Here is a 15563-nt window from a genome sequence, read left to right on the forward strand (position 1 = left end):
AAATTAAAAATTGTGGCAACTTTCAATTCAACGATGGACTGATTTCTAAATTCACTGAGACATTAGGGTAACGTTATTATCCATTTAAGAGAGAAATGTTGTGAGAGATGGCTTATACAAGAAAATAGATTAAATCCTGTATTAAGTTAACCTTGATTTTGTGCTATATCTTTGTGGGCCACAGTCACTAACAAAGAGGGAAAATATCAGAAACAACTACAAGAACTAATATGCCATAATTATTCACTCTGTGACAGGCATAGCATATACTCTACAGGTACAAGCTCATTCCATTATCCCAATGATCAATTGTGGTAGATACTATTATTATTCCCACAACTTGCCCAAGTTTATACAAACAGAAAGTGGCAAAGTCTGGAATTAAACCAAGGTCTGCCTCATTACACTCTCACTCTACAGTACAGTGCACTATAATGCCTTTTCTCCACATCTATTAAGGAGTTATTTTAGGATAAAATGCACTATATTATGTGATATGTGAAATGGAAGTTATAACTGTGTCTATTTGATTCCATTGTGTAAAGGCTATCACTCCTCTTCCCCCCTGAATTCCCCGCACTGCCGTTTCTCTAAGGAGGGAAATTCTAGGGTCACATTTATTAGAGGACTTTGAGTAACTGATGTGAATGAGAATATTGACCTTATTAATTGTTCTGTGTAACACCAATGTGGTTAAAAGTTAAGGTCATTCTGTCCACATAACTGGGAGCTTTCTGTATGATAAACTAATTGTCTCTGTTCCTTAAGTCCTGCTTTAATAAATCAATCACTATAAATTTTGGTTGAAACTTTATTTTGTGTTTATTTATTCAAGGAAGATTTTCGGTAACTTAATATCTTTTAGACGTCTCTCCAAAATGTCAGAGATTTCCACAAAATTTTGAGATATTTTAAGTTCATTAAATAGGAACACGCTGCTTAGTGGAAACCAACAAATTATTTTCTTGAATAACATTTTTTTTTTGTTTTATACTATTTGTAATAGTGTTAGAATCAGAACCTAAAACTAATGTTGTAAGTAGGGTTTGAAGACAAAACTTGAAAAAATGTCACTAATCAGATTTATCATTAGTAATATTCCTTTGAGTTTCAGAAGCCACTTTGCTCGTTGTTTTTGCAACTCAGAAGGAATTCATAAATAGTTAATGTTATTTATTAGTAATTTATTACATGATAACATGCATTTTAAAAATACGAGGAATTGGAAATTCCACATGAAAACTCTGTTTACTACTATAAGGTCTAAGATGCAAAGAGATATTTCTGACATTACTTGTTCCACTACACCATGGGTTTGGGTATAATAATCTCACCTGTAAAATAATTGACATTTTTAAAGAATAAAATAAAATATCTATAGTTTGGGATGCTTTAATGACCATCTATAATTATAGACAAAATGATCATATACTATAGTATCTTATATGACACAAGTTTAAATTAAACTCCCAAATTCAGGGTACCCTATGTCTATTAATGTAAAGCAAATCTAAGTGTTGTTACTAACTGGTCAACTTAGTCTTGACCAATTTAGTTAGCCTTTTCCTGACTTAATTTTTTATCAGCTATAAAATGAGAATAATAATTTCACCTACCCCATTGGTTGTTGTGTAATTGAGTTAGTAAATATAGCATAGTTATTATTATGTATTTGCCCTCATCATTGCACTCTGGAAATATTTTATCAAATTACACATAAAAAATAGTGTATGAGTTTATGTCCCAAAATACTCAATGCCTGCGCTTTCCAAAAATAAATAAATAAATAATCTCATTATGTTATTTTCATTTGCACTTTTTTGTTTGTTTGTTGTTACCATTGATTATTTGTAATGTTTATTGACCATAGGTATTTCTTCATGGGATTTCCTCTTTACATTTTTTAAAATATATTTTATTGATTTTTTTACGGAGAGGAAGGGAGAGGGATAGAAAGTTAGCAACATCAATGAGAGAGAAACATCGATCAGCTGCCTCCTGCACACCCTCTACTGGGGATGTGCCCGCAACCAAAGTACATGCCCTTGACCGGAATCGAACCTGGGACTCTTCAGTCCACAGGCCGACGCTCTAGCCACTGAGCCAAACAGGTCAGGGCTACATTTTTTTTATAATAATATTTGTCTTTTAGTAATTGATATGAGTCTTTTATATATACAGAATACTTACTTTTTTTTTATCAGCCTGTATAACATTGTTAAATTCTGTTTCCAATTATCTGCCTTTGAAAGTTGAGGAAGGAAGAGCATGCTTTATTCTTGTGAAAGAATCTTAAAACATAGACTATCAATCATCACTGTCTTGTTAAGAGAAGAGAATATGGGTTTTTGCTTTGTAGTATATGTCTCACCACATCCACTGAATAGATATGCATGCCTTGTTACATGAGAGAAGAGTATGCCCTTCAATGCAACCTTGAACATGAATTAGGGAAACCACTTTCTTCCTGGATTCTTCCAACTAGATTACTGAAACCACTCAAACAATCTTTTATCAATGTTGCAAATTGTGTTCACTGGTTTTATGATACCATTTACCTTTATTTGGTATGTGATATGCTCACATTTTATTTTTTTTATGAAGAACTCCTTTTTAAAGAAACTTCGTATGCACAATGCAGTATTTGGTAAATGTTTGTTTAATGTTAAATAAACATGATAGTTTAAATTATGTGCAATTTTGGTTCATAGTTAAGGTTATGATTACAGTATTCATTTGCGGAGTCTACAGTATTCATTTGCAGAGTCATCCCACAACTGCACACCAGATTTCTGATTGTAATAGGGAGACTGATTAATTCCATTCATGTATTTCTTGCCCACCTTCTAGCTCCATGCTGTTTACTCCCATCAGGTCCATAATCATCATCCAACTTACAAGCCCTTTGGGTTAACTGTCTTCCCCTAACTTTTTCTGACTCAGTTTCTGTCTTTCATTTCTCCAAATTTTTTAAATCAGAGTTACTTACCTTTTTAACCCCATTTTCAGATTGTCCCATGATGCCTTCCAATGTAATCCTATTTTCAAGATTTTTTCTCATATATTCAAACTTTCCTGGAGAAGCTGTTTTAGTATCTACTGTTCTAACTTAACCTGATTTTCCTCTGGTAACTGAATTCTCCCAGAAGAAACTGAAAGAATGAAATAGCTCATTCTCCTAATCACCACAATCTCAAAGTTAGGGAAAGGGATAGCATTTATTCATGGTATGTTTATAGATATGAGTCTTCTTTTTTTTAAGTCGATGGCAAAGACTTAGACATTGTAATTACTGTAGTTTTTGCACTGAACCCTTGTTCTTTTAATATTGACTGTGCAATCTTGTGGGAAAGGAATTAACCTTTCTGAATATTAATTTCATTACATATAAAATGAGCAAAATGACAGCTATTACACAATGATTGTGTGAAGAATAACAAATTAGTGCCTATATCTCTGACACAGAGGTGGTGTTTAATAAATGGCTGCTCTTTTTACTTCCTCTGGGCAAACCTAATTTAGGTTAGGGCATTTTTAACTGTAAAATATATGCAGAAATCATAAAATTTTTTGTTACCCTGTAAGTCATATTATACAACATATTATCCCTTGTTCAAATGATATAAAGTATAATTTTATTCAGATTGTTTTTCTATAATCTGATCCACACTAATAAGTATGGCTAAAACTAAGTATTGCATGTGCCCTTTCTCAAAAATGCTGTATCTTCAGTTAAATAATTGAAAAGAGAGGTGCATGTAGAAGTACTATAAACGTTAGATTTCTTTTTTACTTTGCACACAGTTATAAAATTCAACCTGCCCCTAAATGTTGGCACAACACCAGATTTTCAACTAAATGTGAATCTTGCCAAAATACTTAAGAAATACAAGCCAACAAATCTGGAGAACAATCTGGCAGCATTTAGTGACGTCAAGAATGTGCACCCCTATGACCTAGCAGCCCTCTCCTGGGAGCCTCTTCCACAGGTTGATTCTGGAGGTTTGCCGAAGCTTTGTCTGGGGACCAGGGAATGATGGGAAACCTAGGTGTGCATCTAAAGGAGAAGGGATGAAAACGTGTGGAATAAATAGCCTACGGGCTATGCAGTGGTCAAAAGCAAAGATCAACATACACATCCAGCATGCAGCTGCACTCTAAGCCACAATATTGAGTTAAAAATAACCATAAGCATGTCTGTAGCAGAGTCGCATTTTTGTAAATTAAAAACAGATATATTCATAGAACAAAAATGCACATTTTTCAAGGACACATACATATCCAAGGACACATATTAAATGCATTAGAGTAGGTGACTATAAAAGGAAGGAAGTGGTAGTGGGAATAACAGGGGGAAAGGGAGAAAATAAGTTGCACAGACTAAGGGTGATGGTACATCATGAACTGAGGATTACAATTCATTCAATTCTCTGTTTCTAAGATCTAACAAAAACAAAAGAAAAAAGAAATAGAGAGCGAGTGAGAAGAAATGAAGGGAAGGAAAGGGAAGAAAAGGAAAAAAACTACAATCAGGTCTTACTTCATGCATATCCATTTAAGAACTTCTCTTTTAATTTCTTCATAGTGGTTTTAATTCAATTTGTATCCCTGCATACCACCAAAACATATTTCCTAAGATGACTGCATTAATTATACCTACTTTTAGCAGGTTCACTTAATGACTACAGGGACGTTTAGATATTAAATTGATGGACTTAATCCATGCCTAAATTAAAAACAGGAAAAGCAAATTGTCTTTCTACCTGGCTGTGTCTTCCACTAAGCCTGCTGAACATTTGCTGTAACAGGATGGTTTCTACAGCAATTTATGAGTCTTATTTTTCACAGCCAGAGAGAGCTCCTAAATAATAAAAGGGTAGAATATGTTTGTGTGTGCATGCTTGTATTGGTGCGCAAAGATTACATAAATTATATTTCTCAGTTATTTGTTCTACTGTGGGGGAGTATAGCTAAATTAAAGACAGATGTAAAACAGTAAGAAAAGCTAAGAGGCAAAGACAGAACACCAGCACACAGAACATACAGAACATCCCTCTGTGCTATGGTGATACAGGAAGCTTCCAAGATATACGGCAAAACCTGGAGGGTTCTGGGAAGAGAATGAAAGGGAAAGGATTGGCAGGGTAGGGAATTTGCTTCCACGCAAACACTACAGGAGTTAACCATGAATCAAGATTTCCTAAATTACCTGGTGTAAGTATCTAGCACAGGAATTGGGAAAGAAGTAGATGCTTCAGTAAGTGGTATTAGGAAATTCACCTGCATATTTGGAAACGAAATCTGTTTCAGTTTTGACCAGTCTCCCTTCGTGCAGGTAAGTTCCATAAGTATTAAATATGAATTTTTAAAATTAAATATTAAAGTTTATAGAAATAAATCTGAAGGAAGTAGATGAAACTATCAGAATTTGGCTATGTTACCTTCTGAATATGTTACCTTCTTTAATTAGCATTAAAATAAAAGCAAAATCAAGTAATAAACATGCAGGTTATATTTATAAGAAAAATATTAAAACCCTAACAGAGAAATTAGCAGACAGCATTTACAGGAAAGAAATGGATAACTAAGAAATAAACAAACAAAATGTTAATTTAATTAAGTTAAAGACATGCTAACTATGGAAGCAATAAGAGAACACTATTTGTCTAATAAATTAGCAAAGGTTAATTTATGATTGAGAGCACATAGATGTCTAGGAACCTATCTGTGCTTGTATGTGTGAAGGTCTATCTGTCTGTCAAGTGTCTGAGTGTTCATTTGTGACACTTCCTGGATTTCACATTCCCTCCTATGGATAAATAAAACCTCTTTGAGGATATAAAAATAACTTTAAAAGTTTAAGTTTTAGCCCTAGCCAGTTTGGTTCAGAGAGTCAGCCCATGGACTTAAAGGTCCCAGGTTCAATTCTGGTCAAAGACAAATGCCTGGGTCACAGACTCACTTCTTGACCTTGGTTGGGGCACATGCAGGAGGCAACCAATCGATGTGTCTCTCTCACATAGAAGTTTCTCTCTCTCTGTCTCTTCCCATACCTTCCACTCTCTCTGAAAAACTCAATGGGAAAAATATCTTTGGGTGAGGATTAACACAAAAACCAAAACAAAGTTTAATTTTTACTCATAGTTTTATTTAGACTACACAATAAAAAAAGAATCTATCAACCTACACATGAGTTATGACAAAGGTCTCACTACGGCACAATGTGAAAGGGTGATCTTTAATTCTTAGATAATTATGGGCCAATCCTATCTAATAAAAGAGAAACATGGTAATTGGCGTACGACCGCTACCCTTCCCATTGGCTAATCAGCGAGATATGCAAATTAACTGCCAGCCAAGATGGTGGCCGGCAGCCAGGCAGCTTGAAATTAACATGAGGCTTGCTTGCTTCAGTGACGGAGGAAACCAACGGGCCCCACCTGCCTTGCCGGCCTCTGAGCTTGCAGTTTGAAACATTGTAACAAATATAGAAGCTAAACAAAACCCCAGAAACCAGCTTTCAGCGAGCCAGGATCTCAGAGCTGGAGTTGATACAGAGTTTCGATTATAGAACCGAAACAAACCACATACCTTCTTTCAGCAGCAGAGGCCTCAGAGCTAGAGCCAGAGCTAAAGCTGGCCCAGAATTTAAAAAAAAAAAAGAATGCCGAACCGGTTTGGCTCAGTGGATAGAGCGTCGGCCTGCAGACTGAAAGGTCCCGGGTTCGATTCCGGTCAAGGGCATGTACCTGGGTTGAGGCCACATCCCCAGTAGGAGATGTGCAGGAGGCAGCTGATCGATGTTCCTCTCTCATCGATGTTTCTAACTCTCTATCTCTCTCCCTTCCTCTCTGTAAAAAATCAATAAAATATATTTAAAAAAAAAAGAAAAAAAGGAGCAGTTGGGAGCTTCAGTCCCAGCCTGAAAACAGCCCTCAGCCCCTCACCCAGACTGGCCAGGCACCCCAGTGGGGACCCCCACACTGAAGGTTGTGTGACCAGCTGCAAACAGCCATCATCCCCTCACCCAGGCTGGCCAGGCACCCCAGTGGGGACCCCAACCCTGAAGGGTGTGTGACCAGCTGCAAACAGCCATCATCCCCTCACCCAGGCTGGCCAGGCACCCCAGTGGGGACCCCCACCCTGATGCAGGACACCCTTCAGGGCAAACAGGCCAGCCCCACCCATGCACCAGGCCTCTGCTCTATATAGTAAAAGGGTAATATGCCTCCCAGCACCGGGATCAATGGAGCCAGGAGGCCTCCCAGCACCGGGATCAGCGTGACAGGGGGCAGCACCCAAACCCCCTGTTCGGCCCTGCTCTGTGTGTGACAGGGTGTGGCGCCCCAACTCGCCCCCCCCCCCCCGCGGGCCCTGCCTTGTGTGTGATGGGGTAGAGCCATAACCTCCCCATCAGCCCTGCCCTGAGTGTGACAGTGGCAGTGCCCCAACCCCCTGATCGGCCCTGCTCTGTGGGTGATAGAGGCTGGTGCCCCAACCCCCTGATCTGCCCTACTCTGTGTGTGACAGGGGGCAGGGCCAAAACCTCCCTATCTGCCCTGCTCTGTTTGTGACAGGGTGCGGCACCCCAAATCCCCCCACACACGGGCCCTGCTCTGTGTGTGACAGGGTAGAGCCATAACCTCCCCATCGGCCCTGCCCTGAGTGTGACAGTGGCAGTGCCCCAACCCCCTGATCGGCCCTGCTCTGTGTGTGACAGTGGGCGGTGCCCCAACTCCCCTATTGGCCCTGCTCTGAGCCCGACCAGGGGCTGCACCTAGGGATTGGGCCTGCCCTCTGCCACCCGGGAGCAGGCCTAAGCCAGCAGGGCATTATCTCCCAAGGGTTCCCAGACTGCAAGAGGGCACAGGCCAGGCTGAGGGACCCCTTCTCCCCCCCCCACCCCCGCCCCGAGTGTACAAATTTTTGTGCGCCGGGCCCCTAGTCTATATAATAACAGCCTAAGCAACAGTTACGGTGGAATGACAGAACAATCAGTCACTATGATGCACACCAACCACCAGGGGATAGATGCTCAATGCAGGAGCTGCTCCTGGTGGTCAGTGCACTCCCACAGGAGGAATGCCACTCAGCCAGAAGTTGGGCTTGAGGCTGGAGAGTGCAGTGGCGGTGGTGGGAGCCTCTCTTGCCTTTGCAGCAGCTCTAAGGAGCAGCAAGCAGGCAGGCGGTAAGGAGCAAGCAGGCCGAACTGCGAGAGGGATGTCCGCTTGCCAGCTTAGGCCTGATCCCCAGGGAAACATCCACCGAGGGGTCCCAGACTGCAAGAGTGTGCAGGCTGGGTTGAGGGACCACCCAACCCCCCACCCTAGTGCACGATTTTCATGCACCGGGCCTCTAGTTTGATAATAATATGGAAATATATCATGATCTCTCTCTCATACCATATGCAATGTTCTAAGTGTGACAGTTCTAAAGGTGAAAGATAGGTGTGCTACATATAAAAATAAAGATCTTTGAAAAAAGCATAGACTAAAATTTCTTAAGCAAGATGTATAAAGAGCTACCAATAAAATTTAAAAAGGAGAAATTGGCTGGTAACTGGAAGGGAATGTGGATTCACAGGTTTTGCTTCAAATTAGATAATCTAAATCATGTTTACATGTTGGTTAGTGTGATCCATCAGAGATAGAGAATGTGATGATATAGGAGGAAGAAGGCATTGAAGGAGTATGTATTCATGCTTTACACTTGAGCATTGGCTGGCTTCACAAATTGCTCCTAAGCAGCAGAATGTGGTAAAAGCAATGGGTTGTCACGTACATGATTAGATTACATAAGACTAGAGGCTTGGTGCACGAAATTTGTGCTCTCTGCTCATTTCTCTGTTAGGGTTTTAATATTTTGCTTATAAATAAAAAACTGCAAGAGGGTGCAGGCTGGACTGAGGGACACCCCCACCCAACCTGCACCCTCTGAAATCTGGGACCCCTCAGGGGATGTCTGACTGCTGGTTTAGGTATGATCCCTTAAACCAGCAGTTAGACAACCCTCTCACAATCTGGGACTGCTGGCTTCTAACCACTCTGCCTGCCAGCCTGATAGCCCCCTAACCGCTCCCCTTATGGCCTGATTGATGCCTAATTGCTCCCTGCCACATGATCATCCCCAACTGCCCTCCCCTGCTGGCCCGATCACCCCCAACTGCCTTCCCTTGCAGGGTTGAGGGAACTGGGGACTCCTGCTGGATGAGGCAGGGCTGAGGAGAATGGGTTCCGCCATATTGTGGCTGTGGGTGCTACCATCTTTGTGAGGGTGTGATGGTCAATTAACATATCCCCTCTTTATTAGATAGGATTATAACTTCTGTTTTACTAGCAAACTCTCTCTGGCCTTGCTAAAGCAAGCAGCCATATCGGGGAGACCTATATGGCAAGAATCTGAGGATGGATTCTGTCCAATAGCCAGCAAGGAACTGAGTCTCACACTATAATAGCTCCAGGGAAACTCATTCTTGCCAACAGCTATACAGGCCCACCCGGATAATCCATATGCTCTCAGTTTTGCCTATTTGTAGCACTAAAAAGAGCTGAGCAATGGTAGAGTCAGATGAGGGATGGAACGTCAAGCCCCAGGTGACCAATCAGTTAGGTTTGCCTCAGACTGAGGTGACCCCAGAACATGACACTTTCAGCTTTAAAACTGGGACAGCCCCAGGAAAACCAGAGTGATTTGGTCACCTTCTCAGGCTAAAATTAGGATTCAATGTCACAGACTCATAATTCAGTGGCAGGTACCAGCAGGACACCATGGGCACCTATGGATCTGAGGCCTACACCTTACTCTCTCTTGACATGATCTTATAAATCCAATCTCATAGGAAGATGCCATCTTAGCCAGAAGAAGGGGTGGAGAGAATAAGTCCTGGGTGGGAATGGGTTGTTGAAGAAACTCTTAACCACTAGACATTTATCTGAAAGAGATTTATTTTACCTACAAAAGATAGTTTAAATTGAAGATCCTTTTCATGGATAAGCTTCTATCCTTCCTCCCTTCAGCACTGGGGGATCCAGGCTCAGGAGCACGGAGAGGTCTGTTATAGAACACAAAGGAATTGTCATTTGTACACATCTAAGGCGGAGTGGGTACCGTTAGACATCATTATACCTCTGTGATGGCTTAGCTAAGCTGGATTGATGTTTTGATGATTCCCTTTCCTGCATGGTTTGGATTACATTAGGCTCCGAGTGAAATTTGTGCAAGGTTTGGAAGAGGGAGTGATACTGCAGCTGTGTTTATGCTGGGAAGTCTGGGGTAGGGTCAGAGGCTGTGGGGCTCACTCCAGTGTCCTGGATCTACTGGTTCACCTTCTCGGCATAGATCTGCAGCCCCTGCAGCTCCATGGATCTTCCTGCAGCTCCTCCTAATGTTGGGTCAGTTTCCATGGAATTGTCAGCTCTTCCACCCATTACCAATGGCTTCAAAGTTGGAGGCTAATAGGCAGTGAGAGGTGGATGCAGGGGCCGGTGAAAGACGGAGACAGGGCCTGGTGTGCCTGCGTGAACTCCAGCTTATTCACAGGCTCCTGTTTGTCCTTGCTTCCCCCACTTCCCTGTCGTAAATGTTTCCCCCCAGGTCCCGCACGGTTCAGGGTTCAGGATCTGGAAGAGGAGCCGTCCACAAATGAAAGAGAAGAGACAAGAGATAATTTGGAAATATTGGGGGGCCAGGCGGGTAAGTCCAACTCAAGGGGAAGGACTTCCACTGGTGCTCAGGCCGCACCAACCTTTTATTGGTTTGGGATACACCCATAGCCCTTAGGCAGGCAATTTCCAGTAACAGGCAGACTATCTTATCAATAAGGATTTACATGACTATCTGGTGGGGAGGTTGCTTCAGCTATCATTGTATGGACTAACAGTGGGTGCACAGCTCTGACTTTTGCAAGGGCTTCAAGGATCACCAGCCTTGCGGGTTCCTTGTCCACACCTCTCTGCTAGTGAAGACAATAGGCAGTTTCCCACACTTCACATCCATCTTTCCTTCCTTGCTGCTGGCCCTTGCCAACATCCAGCACAACATCAGGTTCAATAGTAACACACTTAGACTAACCAGCTCCCATAATCACGCAAGTTCTGATCCCTATAATAAATGTGTCATGTCCCTCAGAGTGGTTCCGCTTCTTTGATGGAATTTATAACATTCCCAATAGATATTAATAACTCTATTAAATCTTCATTTTTCAGACAAAGGCACTATAACTGAAAGATCAAGTAATTGACCTCAAATCATAGAGCTCATAAGTGACAACCTCTGGTTTGAACCCGTTTCTCAAGCTCTACAGCCCTCTCTCTTTCCAAGTTGGCTTATTCTCAGTGATGACTGTCCCTGGGAAATCATTCTATCATGTCAGTCATTGCCTATCAAAACTCTGGCAACATAAAACAGAGGGCAGGGAACTCAGGAGAGTGGAGAATGGCTGCCTCTGGGGAGGGCAGGGCACCTAAAAAGCCATGCAGAGCAAGTTCTGGTTGCCTGAGTTTGAAAGCCCTAACACTTACTCTGATAATAACACCCCATGTCAGACTTTTCCTAAGTGCTTTACACTTACTAAATCATGTAATCCTTATAGAAACTGTAAGAAGCAGGCTTTATTACTAATCCGACCTTACAGATGGACAAGATTGCTCAATCAGTTGGCTTAGAGCCAGAATTCAAACTCAGAAGGTTGGCCACCAAGTTGGATTTCCTGAACAAAGTGGAGCAGGCACCACAAAACAGGGCTGAGTTTCGTTAGAGGAGTTAGGGCTTCCCAGAAGACTAACATTTTCTACTTTATAGTTTTGTTGACAGCACATCCCAGAAATTTAAAATAATAATAATAATAAATGACACAGGAAATAGACAACAGGTAAAACTTAATGACTCTCTTTGGTTTACCTATCAATCTTACACTTTTACAAGACGTTAAATTGCTAACAAAAACAATGTTTTGAACAATTGAATATTGAAACCACCATTATTATTAACCACTAACGTAAGTATCACGAAAGTGAAATTTCAGGAGAATGGCCTAGTTGCTTACATTGTGGATTGTTGGATATTCCTCAAGTGTCCACAGGGAACTTTGCAGCTACAGTAGGATTTTTGTTTAGTGGCTTTTTGTCATGCGATTCAGGAAACCTGTTTAATTATCATTAATTTAAATATATATATATATATATATATATATATATATATATATATCTTTAAGAATAAAAAAGGCTCTTTGTGTTCATCTAACATTATTAACAGGAAGGAAAAGCAAAGCGCGATATATAAAGATGAAGCCAGCTATAAACACAAAGCAAAGAAATGAGGGAAAATAGTGTGTTGGAAGATTTCCAGAGTGTCTACTTTAATCTTGGAATTAGGATTTTGAAATGTAGCTTAAATATCATTCCATTAGAATATAATTGGCTCACCCCAAGCTAAGCCAAGCATCCTTAAAAATCTGTGATGAGAATCGAAGTGTTACTGCTTGACATAGATACAAGATGTCTTTCTAAAAGTCAGAGAAAATGATCCCTGGTGTCTTCATAAAAGCAAAATAGAAAATGGAGTTAAAATTAATAAACATGTCTGAAAAACAAACATTATTTTTATTTCATTTTGCTATTATTATTTTTGTCTTTTGTCTGGACAGAAGTCATATTAGAAATAAGAAATGAACCAGTGAAAAAGGTTAAGGGACACATATATTTAATATCTGACTCTTACTTTTAATAAATTAAAATTGCCCTCATCACATTATAAACATTAAGGACATGATTCTTCTAATTTTGGTAGGACTTTGGTGTTTAAAAAACACATTCACATCCATTAGGATCTTTGATTTTCTTTACCAACAACTCTGAGGACAGGTATTATTATCACTGTTATACGCAGAAAAAAAGTGAGTCTCAGACCTTGAAATTAACTGTTCAAAATCACATGCTAGAATTTGAATCTTGACCAACTAACTTTAGGATTAATGATTCCCCCCATCCACCCACATTTAAACTAGTTTTTCTCCTTCTTAGTTTTGAGAAGCCTGGCACCATTATTAACTTTTTGCTTCTTAAGTACCTTCTCAAAGTTGAAATTATATAAAAAATAGTTATATCTGTATTAGCCACTGACCCTATATTTTTCACAAAGCCTGTTTTGATATAAACGACAACTGAACTATTCCCTCCCCCCACCATAGGATTTTTTAAAAAGTTCCTCTCAGGAAGGAAAGACCTGAAACATCCAGGTCTCTCTGAATATCAGTGCTATGCAGAAATATTAGGCCAACTCAATAGGATATAAAGTTTCATCCAGAATAATAGGCTGGATCATTGAGCTTAATTCAGAAATAAGATACCTGCAATTGTTTTTTGTTTTGTTTTGTTTTTCTGTTTGTTTTTATACCAACCACTCTTAGACTGTCTCTGTAGAAATTCTACTTCATTGGGAAGTAAATAAGAGGCATAGTTTTCTATTTAACACAATTTTGTTTTCTGGCCCATGAGAATCTTGACCTTTACTAATTTTTTGTTGTTGTTGTTTTCTAATTCAATACACCCTATAGGAGCCCACATGAAGGTAGAGATTTTTGTCTAGTTTCATTCATTCCTATAACTCTGATGTCTAAAACAGCATCTGGCACATGGCAGATGCTCTACAAATATTTGTTGAATGAAGGAAGGAAGTTTGTAAGCCAAGGTTTAGTAGAGAAATTGGCTTCCTATCTACTGTCAAATAACAGGGATATGTAGGCAGGATTTGGGTCATTAACATAGTTTATAAAATCTATTTCCTCCCCTGTCCTTCACACTTTTCTTCAACTCCAATCCCTCCACTTATTTGGCATAATTCCTACTGTTCACATACTCAGTGATGAAGGCAAGTGGGAACAGAGGATTAAGGACAGTGAAGCAGACTGGGATGAAGCAGGGCAAGAAGATGTCACTTTACTTTTACTTTTTTAAAGGTGTCATTATTTCCTACATTTTAGAAGAAAATTTAAAGATAGTCATTATTTTTATCTATTTTTAAAATTTCATTTTAAAATTATGTTTTTAATAAACCTCACTAACATCCCTAAATAAGTCATATCTACAAAAATTCAAAATTCTGCATGATACCTTTTCCTTCCTACATACCTCCTGAATTGAAAATAATCACAAGGCCTGGCCAGTGTAGCTCAGTGGTTGAGCATCTACCTATGAACCAGGAGGCCAAGGATTGACTCCCGGTCAGGGCACATGCCCGGGTTGTGGGCTCTATCCCCAGTGTGGGGTGTGCAGGAGGCAGATTCTCTCTCATCATTGATGTTTCTATCTCTCTCTTCCTCTCCCTTCCTCTCTGAAGTCAATAATAAAAATAAACTTATCTGTTTCTTAGTGATGGAAAGCTTTAAATATTGCCCTTACAGAATTCTCTATATGCAAACAATTCTTGAATCACATCTAAATGAGTAGAGTTTCCAAAACAACTTTTACTAAGAGAGTGTCACACTCCCGAGGTAATCTAAAGCATGCACTTAGAGGATAAGGTTGAATAAACTTCTGTGTTCCTCTGTCAGTTCTGACCCTATTAATGTTAAAAGAGCAAGTGTCATTAAAGTGTCGCTTCACAGGCTAATGTGAAGGTCACAGCAGAGCTGAAAATCGGGTTCTCTTGAGAAGGGTTGTCAAATTATGGCCTGTGGCCACATCTGACCTGCCACTCAGTTTAGAAACGCAGTTTTATTGGAATAGAGCATAGCTCATTTGTTTATGTATTGTTTGTGGTGATTTCACACTGCACGGGAACAGAGACTGTCTGGCATCCCAGGTCTAAAATATTTACTATCTAAGGCCTCTACAGAAAAAAACTCTGGAGCATAGTACAATTACATCAGGTCTGCCATATACCCCATTGTCCCTGTGGGAAGAGTATTTCTGTGTTCAAATCCTTATAATCCACTGATACTCTTCAAGTCAATTTGATTATATTTTTGTCAGTCATACAGCTCAGAAAAATAAATAGTGCACATTAAAAAATTACAAAAATATTTTTAAAAAGGAGGCAACAATGTTTTTTAAAATAAAACCAACCCACTGTTCATGATGTATCACACAGCAGAAAACAGAATTTCAAATGTCTCTCAGACCTAGAATAGTAGAAAAAATAAAACAGTAAAGGAATATGTGTTTTGGATCCAATAAATTATACAATGAGAAGGCTAGCCTTATGAATGGGAATTTATATATTTTACCAAATAATTTCAAAATTTTTCAAAGTAAAATTAAACACAAATTAACCTTACATTTGTAAAGTATTAATCACGAGAAAGAACTAGGTAAACCATTTTAATAAATTCATAGTCTAACATTTTTACATGTTTCTATAACTAGGTTAAGTTTTCAGTATGCTAACAGGAATTTGTGAAAAATCGAAATTACATTTTTAATAGAGTTTTATTTGTAAAGTAATCTTCTATAATAGAATGAGGTGTTATCACTACTAGTGACAATAGAACTTTAGGAAAGTTATAATATTAACATCTATTCAATTATATTGACTAGAGGCCGGTGCATGGATCTGTGCACATTAAA

Source organism: Myotis nattereri (genome assembly GCF_964212035.1).
Source record: "Myotis nattereri genome assembly, chromosome: 2".
Lineage (NCBI taxonomy): Eukaryota > Metazoa > Chordata > Mammalia > Chiroptera > Vespertilionidae > Myotis > Myotis nattereri.